General features: G+C 28.4%; 1 long non-coding RNA gene across 1 annotated transcript; it reads right to left on the bottom strand.

Annotated features, from left to right (window-relative positions):
• Nucleotides 1-7,382: 7,382 nt before the first annotated feature.
• On the bottom strand, nt 7,383-10,230 carry LOC124895938. The gene is made up of 2 exons (XR_007052165.1): nt 9,711-10,230; nt 7,383-7,701 (listed from the first exon to the last, which is right to left on the bottom strand). It is a non-coding gene; the product is annotated as an uncharacterized LOC124895938 (long non-coding RNA).
• Nucleotides 10,231-10,606: the final 376 nt, after the last annotated feature.

Raw genomic sequence — 10,606 nt, 5'->3', positions numbered from 1 at the left:
CTCCAATACGGATAAATCTGGAATCCGATTTGAACTCAAAAAGAAAAATCACGACAACAGTGAACACCCAAAACAAAATACAAATAAAATCGAGACTGGTAGAAGGAATTTTGCCAGGATTAAACTGAATCTTGCTAAAACCAGATTGAACTTCACCGGAATTAGACCCAAAACCGTTCAACACGACTGATTCGAGTCGGGTCAGGGTCGAAATTCACAGTTACTGCCCCATCGAAACTCCGGTGAGCTCCAACGATGACCGAAACAAGCAGAAAGAGACGACATCAACATTTTTCCTGGTGAAAGGATACTATTTTCGGCCAAGAACACCGGAACAATAAACCCCAGTCTCTTTTCTCTCCTCTCGCTCAAATATCTCCCTCTTCTCTCTGTTTTTCCTCTCTCCGACTAGTTCTCTCTCCACCATAACAGTGCGTTTTCTCCCTATATCCCTCTCAATATCTCTCTCTGTCTTCTCTGATCTATGTGTGTGCGTGAATTTGAGAGTGACTGTGAGTTTCTCCGAGTTCAAAAAATGAGTGAAGTGTGTATTTTAGTGAATATGTACTACCAAGGATGATGACCAAAAAAATGGGTCGGTCCCTATTGATATCCCCCTTCTTTTTGTTGTTAATGTATTATGTGAGGATAAAAATGTGAGTGGGTAGGGAGGTGGAAGCTTTTGATTGAGTAGGTTGTTAGGATAAGATAAAATTAGTTGGGTTGTTATTTTTTGTCATTTTATGGAGGGAAAATCACATGGGTGAGGGTGGTGAGCTAAAAATGGATAAAATTGAACTTGGGAGGGACAAAATTAGATGTCTACATGGCTCATCAAACAAAGGAGTTTGATGCTAAAGACGATGGACTTATGTTTATTGTTATACATTAAGTACGATGGAAGTTATACATTAAAATAATGAAAATAATAATAGCTTAAAGTTATAACTTAATTTTTTTTATTTTATGACGGATGAACTTGTGTGTGAGTGTGTTTTTTATTTTTAAATAAAATATATTCAATATGTGGATCCCCTACATACCAATGCAATGCACTATATTACTCTTCAATTTTTTTTATGATGGATGAGACTTGTGTGTGGGCGTTTTTTTTTTCAAAAAAAAATATATATTCAATGCGTGGATCCCCTACATACCAACGCAATGCACTATTACTCTCCAATATTTTATTCTCATTTTTGTAGCATTTTATATATTATATCACTAATTTATTAATTAAATCACATCTCACTTTTTTTCGATTTACAGTCTAATTATCATTCTTTTTTATTCAAGTAGCTCAAAAATTATTATATACTCCCTCCGTCCCAAATTTTCTAATTTGATTTCTCGTGTCTTTTTTTTATTAATCAAGAAGAGACAAATTTTTTTTCATGTTTTACCCTTAACATTAATTACTTTTTCTTCAAATTAAACTGTAAATATTATTTAATAGGATTACTATGATAAACTAGGCATGTTATTAATTTTTTTTTTAATTAATGTGTCATCTCAATTTGGGACGAAGGGAGTATTTCTCATCTTCATTTTTAATTATTTTATTATTATACTAGATATCGAGGGACCCGTGCATTGAGGGGCCCGTGCTAGCACGGACCCAATAAATATTTATTTTTAGATATTTTAAGTTGTTAATATTGTAATTTATAATAATAATTTTTAAATAATATATGTTACTCGTCTTATCCAAACTTTCGCAACATTGATAGTCAATTATATTTTTAAAATAATTTAAGTTTTTATTTATTCTCATTTATAATATTTTTTTGTCTATTCTAATTTAAGTGGCACCAATATAATTTTAAGAGTCAGTCAAATATTTTATATATTTTAAAATTTTCAAGCTTTTAATTATTGTGATTTATAGTATTTTTTTACGTACTTTTTAAAATATATAACAAATTAAATCTTTTATATATTTTAAATTGTATCTATTGTAATTTATAATATTTTTTATATAATTTCCTAATAGATATTACTCCCCTTGTCAAAATTTTTGTGGCATTGATAGTCAGTTATATTTTTAAAATATTTTAAATTTTTAATTATTTATAATTTTTCTTTTATTCTAATTTATGTGGAACAATGCTTATATAACCATAATAATTACTTTGGGATAATTTAGTAAAATCATGATTGAAGCAGTGAAGCAGACATATCTTAAATGACTTATCTAATTAGAAGTGATATAGAAAAATTACTATAAAAATACTTGTGAAAAAAATTTAAGTGAGCCTCATATAAGACGTCAAGTTAATTTAAGTGACCCTAGATAGGAAGGTCTGGAGGGCGCGAATTTCGGCAGAGGATTAGGGCCAGTTTGGGTCGCTAGTCTAGGGAACTATTTGGTGGGGGTGTTATTCCTGTTATGATTCCGTGTTCCATGTTCCATATTTTATTACGAATCTGTGTGCTTTCCTCTGCTTTCCTCTGTTTTATATTACTTATGGGTGCCGTATTTATGTTATGTAATCTTCTTCTGTGCTTTACTATGTGTTTGTGTGGTATCTCGTGCCTTGAGCCGGGGGTCTATCGGAAACAGCCTTTCTACTTCATCAGAGGTAGAGGTATGGACTGCGTGCATCTTACCCCCCCCCCCAGACCCCACTAGGTGGGAATACACTGGGTTTGTTGTTGTTGTTGTTGAAGAGTTAATATATGATTTTATGTTTATTTTATCTTTTTTAATGAATATTATTAATTTTTTAATGAAATGACTTATAATAATTAATTAGGAATGATATAATAAAACCACGATTGAAAAAGTCGAAGCAGACATGTCATAAATGTCTATTTTACTTTTATTTTATTAAATATTATTAGTTTTTAATACATAAATGACTTATAAAAATTAATTAGGGGTAATATAGTAATTCAGTTGGAAGAAGACACCTCGATGAAGAGGTGCATGCTTCTTCACACTTATTAATAGTAATAATTTAAGTTATAACTTTAAACTATTATGATTCTTGTCCATGAATTTTTTTTATTTTAGTCAAAAATTAGTGTTTGACCATAAAAAGATTCAAACACTCAGAAATCTATGTTCATCTTTATATTTTAAAATTTATCATAAATTTATAGAATAATCTCGATTAAATTATATAGATCTTTTTTTATTGTTTGGCCATAAATAGAATGTGGCTTCGTTCGAATGCAGAGTAGGAGTAATGTCCTTCTCCAATATAATTTTTAACTTAAAGAATAAAGGAGTAATGCTCTTCTTCAATGCAATTTTTAACTCAGAAAATAAATAATTTTGACCTTAATGGTCCAAATTTTATAATAACATTGATCACACTATTAACTTATTTCTTTTATGACATATATTAATTATTGTATTTTTCAAAATAAAGAAAAAATTCAATGACATAATTTAAATAATTTTTTAAATGTTATCTGAAAATATTTTAATAATGAAAATTAAAACTCTAAATACTTTATACATGCTCGATATCGATATATTATAGAAATCACAAAAATTATATAGTCCATAAGTATCGATCCTAGTTTACATCAACCTACGAAAGTCACGTATTAATATTGTTGTCTTACACCTTTATGTTACCCCGATTTGATAATTTATGAATCATTACTTTGAGAATATTTTATTAGTTAAGTTTTGAATCTAAAATTTTGCATGTTTGAATAATATCCAAATATAATCTGAAAATATTTTTAAAACGATAATTAAAACTTAAACACTTCTGACGTGATGGACATAAAAAAGTTATAGTAAAAATTATATTGTTTGACTCTAGTTAACAACAATCTAAGAGAGTCACATATTAGTACTATAGTATGTCACCCATATATTAGTTGATTTGATAACTTGGGAACCATTATTTATATTTGTTACTATTATGACCTCTGATTAAATAATTTTATAAATTATTATGTTTAAATAAATTTAATATATATTTAAATAAACATTTAAACATGATTTAAAAATATTATAATAACGATAGTGAAAACTCAAAGTACTTTAAATATGGTAGACATCGACATTTTATATAAATCATAAAAATTATATCATTTATAAGTGACGATCTTATTAACAACCCATGAGAGTTACGTATTGATGTTAAAGTTTTACATATTCATTAATTGTCATCTTTTAAAAATAAATTAAATACTTAAATAATTAAGTGATGATCCTAGTTAACAACAACCTAAGAGAATACTTACACATTAATGTAGTAGCCGATCTTGAAGTTTGATTGTTTAGTTTATTTGAAGGATCTTCGAAAAATGATTTGAATTTTTGATACTTTATTAAAAATTCCGCAATAGATAAAATTATTTAATTTTAAATAAGCAAATATTACTCGTGCAAGACACGTGAGGTTACACTAATGTAATTTATTTGTTTTGGACCTCTATTATATTTTCGATATGATTTAGCAAAATTTAGATAAAATTTAATTTTTAATTAACTTGATATCATCCACTTCCTTTCTTTTTATTTCTTGATATCTACTTCTTGTAATTTTATATAGTTGCTTGTATTTTTATTTTCTATTTCTTTTTTTCATTTAGCAAAACTGATTAACTGCATTATTATTATTTTAATTTTTGAATTAAAGTAGAATTACATTGTTGAATGAGGTTATACACTCTTGTCTTTTAAATTATATTTAATTAAGTTACATGAAAAGTTATTGAAAAGTTATTAATACATAATATATGTACGTTAAATTCATTAATTATTCTTGTATAAATCAATTTTAGTTGTTCAATGAACTTAGGAAATAGAAATAAGTTACTGCACTGATTAAGAAAATTTGGAGGGAATATATTTGAGAAAAGACTCAAAAGGTAATGTAAGTCTTTTTACAATTGTGATCAAATTTGGGCCAAAATATTGTGGTCATTTAGCACTTTTCATTATTATATAGTTATCTGTATTGTATATGACCTTTTCTTTGGATTTAGAAGTCAATTGAGAAGTTATAAAAAAATTGAGAAAATTATACAAACTAGCAAACCTAAGACATTAATTACAAGTAATAGCAATAGTTTGTCAAAATTACAACTAATAACAAAAGTAGCAATATTTTACATTTTTTATTCAAAAGCGCTTGTCTTTAACCCATAAAGTTACCTGATAAACATTGTCCCCATCTATTAAGGTAAATTTATTTTACAGTTAATGCATGTTATCTTTTTCATATAAGTTCATTTATGTAAATTATTTTCAACATTTTTTCACATTCTTCAGCGTTCTTGTTTTTTGAGATTTTTTAATTTTTTTTTGCGTGTTAAAATTTCTGGGGCATTCTTTTTTCACAGTTTTTTTTGGAAAAACTCGACTTCAGATCGGGACTACTGAGCTGAAGAACTCAGTGTTAGACTCGTTACTTGGGTTGTTAAACGAAAATGATAAAAATGTGCTAATTGTAGTGACACAGGAGATTGTTTCGATGCTTGTGAGGTTACTGGACTCCAACTCTTCACCAGAGATCAAGTAGAAAATAGTTACCGCCATTGCTAAAATTCGACAACTGATTGTAGCAAGCATGTATTGATCGATGAAGGTTTGGGTATTCTAAATAATCTACTGAGAGTTCTCAAATCTGAGAGCGTTTTAGGGAAGAAAAATTCGTGTATAGCTTTGCAGGTATTGGTACATACGAAGGAGAATGCAAGAGCAATTGGTTCAAGAAGAATTTCATCTTTATTAGAAATTTGTCAAACAAAAACACCTAATTCACAAGATATGACAGCTGTAGTGCTGAAAAATTTAGCAGTTTTTTCGAAAATTAAAGAAAATTTTTTTGAAGAAAATGCAATTATGATCCTTTTAAGGTTGTCCAATTCGGGGACAACATTAGCATAAGAAAATGCGATTTAGTCTTTATGTAATTTGATTGCTAGAGATATTAATATGAAGCTATTGATTGTTAGAGAAGGCGAAATTGAAAGTGTTGAGAAAATTTTTGTATTTATATTTATATTTTTATAGTTTATGTAGAATATGTGCATATATGTATTTTATATATACATTTGATAAGATGTGTACTTATTTTTAGTTACTGTTAAGATATTGAATTGTAGTTGCTAATGTGAAGATATGTATTTGTTACTTTTAAGATATGCATTTTGTATTTAGGAATTATATGAAATGTAATTGTTATCGTTTAGATATGTATTTGTATTTGTTACTGTTAAATTTGTATTTAATATGCAGTTATATTTGTTATTCATTATGACTATGATATGTATTTTTGTTACTGTTAAGATATGTAATTTGTATTTGATAATGTTATGATATGTATTTGATACTGTTTAAATATGTATTTGTATTTGTTATTGCTAAGATTTGTATGTGATATGCGGTTGTATTTGTTGTTCATTATTTGGTACGTACAAAATACACATATGGCACTTTTTAGATATTTAATTATATTTTTTAATGTATTTGAAAATACATATATGATTCATTGTCCTCTATTGGTCATGATGTTTTTGTGCTTGCCGAAATTGAAATGTATGTGACACTTTTTAAACTGAATGTTTCGTTGTTAGTTTTACGTTTCTGTTAGACATATGCAGTTATGCATATATATTTTTTTCAGTTATACATTGCATATGTATTTTATATTTTTGCATATGTATTTATATGACTGGATATGTAATTATAGATATGCATATGCATTTTCAGTTAAGCTTAGGTTTTTTAAAGACGTGCATATGTATTTTATAGTTCTTTATATGTATTATTTCAGATTTTTAATGTTTGCATATGTAGTTTACGTAGAACTATCCATATATAAAACTAAAGATACATATATATATATATTTAAATTTATATATGTATATTTTAAGTTATTGTATATTTTATTGATTCTGTTGGTACATTTATTGATTACAAATATAATAACATTGAATAAATTTAAAATAATATTTTTAAGTTTCGTTTATGTCTAATATCACATTTGTTGTACATATATAGATGTACAAATTTTGATTATTGATGTTGAACAACTTACATTGAAAATTTCATGGTTAATTTTATGTTTTTTGATTAGTTTTATATTTTTGTTAGACATATGCAGTTATGTATATGTATTTTTTTTAATTATGCATATGTATTTTCTAGTTCTAGATATGAATTTATATGACTGAATATGTATTCATAGATATACATATGTATTTTTAGTTGTGCTTGATTTCTTACATATGCGCATATGTATTGTATAGGTCTCTGTATGTTATTTTTCAGATTATTAATATTTGCATATGTAGTTTATGTAGAACTATACATGATAAAACTAAAAATACATATGTATTTGTATCAATATATTTAATTAGAATCAATTGCATTCATTTATTCATAATGAACTAAAGTAACTTGCAAGTTCAGTAAATAAATGCAACAATTTCATGAGTAAACAAATTCAAATACATGAAACATATGACATCAAATACATCTCCGATAATGCATCATGTGACTTTCTATAATTTTTTTCACGTTTTTTCATAAATGTCACATAGATGCATAATTTTGTACATCTTTGTACACATCACCAACAACTTTTATGATACTTCCATTACAATCAGAAACAACACACATGTGCTTTTTTTTCACTGTATGCCTCTTTCAGATTCTCAAAGAACCAAGTCCATAATACATCATTTTTTGAATCAAGCACACCATATGCAAAGGAAATATATGTCCTGCAGATGTAAATAAATACATATAAATGAATAATCTGAATAATAGACAAACACTCTCATTTAATATAGTAAGAAAATGTATATGACACATTCTAATAATTAAATATATTTCACATATAAAAATTCAGTTAATATGTCGATCTCATACATTTATAGAGTAAATCATGATTGCTAATACATATTATACTATATGGAGAAAATACATCGAATCACCATGAACTTGCAGCAAAAATTTACTTTAGACCCTTAACTAGTCGGGCAATTATTTCACCCCGTTAACAACTTTAAAGTGTACTATTTTGCTCCCTTAACGGCTGACGTGGCAAAAAAATAAAATAAAAGCGTGTTTTAGTCGAAAAAAAAAGTAGAAATTTTTTTTAGTGGGGCCCACTTTAATATTTTTAACCATTATTTTTTTCTCTTCCTTCCTAACACCCCACCACCCCTATTTCTTCTTCTTCCTCACACCCCACCACCCCATTTCTTCTTCTTCCTCACACCCCACCACCCCTATATCTTCTTCTTTCTCACACCCATTGAACCTTTAATAACAAATTTCAAATTTTCATGAAACAATTGACTTTTATTTATTATAAGTAGTTCTTCCAATTTCAAGTCCATCCATTTCTCATTCATTTCTTTCAATTTCTTCTTCCCCAATCTCTTTAACCTTTCTTCATAATTTGAAAAATACACTTTCATTTCATTCACTAAAAATGAAAACTCATCCAAATTCACATATCTATATGTGATTTTTTTCTTTTCTTTAATAGTATCTCTACCCCAAATCTTCCTTTCAAGTTCATAAATCTCTCTGTCATGTGGAGTTTTCATTAGTGATTTTGTTCTAGCAAATTTGTGGTACTTCTCTTTGAGTCTCTTCTGTTTTTTTATTATTTACTTTTCAGTGAAGTTATGGAGAGGATCTTTCATGTTATTTGGAATTTGAAATAGGCTCTTGAGGATCTGGATTTCGTCGTTTTCGCTGAAGACTTTGTGGGATTCTTGAGATTTTTTTGGTGGTGGTTGTGGTGTTTTCAGGTGATTTGGGGGAATTTGTAGGGTGGTTCATAGTGGAGGTGGTGTTTTTCGATGAGTCTTTAATTGAGTGATTTGCATCAAGTTATTGGTGTTAATGGTGTGGGGGGAGGGGGCTGTTGAAGCATAAGGAGAAGGAGGAAAGAGAAGGGGGAGGGAGGGGGTGGGGTGGGGTTTTATATATATATATATATATATATATATATATATTTCGATTACTTTTTTTAAAAAAATTATAATTTCTTACGTAGCAATGACATGACACTGAGTTGGTAATGATGTGGGGCGTGTGTACTTCATTCTCCGTAGTGAGAGTGGTATAATTTTTTTAGGGTCGTAAAAAATTCACTTTAGTATCTGTTTGGATGGTGGTTTTTCATGGTATGGTATGGTATGGTTACCATGGGAACCATGTTTGTTTTGATTGTTTGCTAAAAGGGTTGGTATGGTATGGTATTTTTTCATGGTTAGATAGCCATGAATCCCCTAATTTCCTGACCCACCAATTTGGTGGTATCCCATGGTTCTAATTTTTTTTTCAACTATACCCTTATATAATTTTATTTAATCCTATTTTACCCTTTACCCTTTATTACTTATTCTTACGCTTTTCTGCCCTCAATCTCTCTCTGCTCTTTGTTGCGTTGTTCTTCAACTATTTTCTGTCCATCTGCATATAATTTTGAATACTTAACAAAGAATTCAACTATAACAACAACGATGAAAATGCATTAGAATCTAAAGGAAATATAAATCTATGACAAGGTAGAAACTATAATTTTGCAACGAAATTCAGTATATCCAAATATTTATATACTTCTAAGCAGGGAGAAGTAAGGCTCCTGAACATAGAGTTTAAAGTCCACAGATTTTAGCACCTGTAGTTAGCAACATCCAATATGCATTAACTTTCGGATAATGTCTGAGAAACTAAAACAAAAGGAAGAAACTCTATTATATGTTTAACTTACATTGAGCAAATGAGAATCTTTTTCCTTAATTAGACTAGCCCACTCTTCTTCCTTTTGCTTCAAACAACTAGTTTCTTGCATTACTGCTTGTTTGTTTTCTGTCCTTGGCAGGCTTCAGAAGAAATAACCTCATATAAGGATGTTACAAGGTGCTTGTAAAAAGGATATAACAAAACTCCTTCAGAAAGACCTGTCATATTCAGGCAGCGCAACATAAAGAAATATCAACTTGATAGAGGGTAGAGGGTTAATGTGTAGGAGTACATCTGTGGTGTATTGGTGATATTTATGTTTTTTGAATAGATATTTTATAGTATTACCTTGTTGTCTTGTTTCTGTTATTATCCTTTACTATCCAGCGGCATGATATCCCTTATTTTTGCTTGTTTTTATGTGTTTTGTTTATTATATTGTTATCTGTCCTGAGCCGAGGTCTATCGAAAATAACCTCTCTACTTCATCTTATGATTTTCTCAACAGTCAGCTAGTTATGATTTTCTCAATAGACAGTAATGATACGTTCAGTCATTCTGGATCAAGTTGAAATCTGTTCATTTGTATTTTTACACTGACGACAAAAATAAATAGTATATGTTAGTGACAACACAAAAAAATCTGCTCATAGTTAATAAGAAAATACCCTTAATTATTATAAATTTAAAATTTATAATAATCAGGGGTATTTTAGTAACATTACCCGTTACGATACAGTACCATACCATCAAACCAAAAAAAAAATTTGTTATTAAATAACAATGAACGATACAATCTATCCAAACATACCATACTATACCGTACTTTATGAAACCATGGCAAACCACCATCCAAACAGAGTTTTAAAGTTATTAAGGGGGGTAAATAATTGTCTGATTAGTTTAGGATCTAAAGTAAGTTTT

This window comes from Capsicum annuum, chromosome 2 (assembly GCF_002878395.1).
Source record: "Capsicum annuum cultivar UCD-10X-F1 chromosome 2, UCD10Xv1.1, whole genome shotgun sequence".
Classification (NCBI taxonomy): domain Eukaryota; kingdom Viridiplantae; phylum Streptophyta; class Magnoliopsida; order Solanales; family Solanaceae; genus Capsicum; species Capsicum annuum.
Note: the sequence above shows the minus strand (reverse complement) of the source record. Positions and strands in the feature narration are given on the sequence as shown.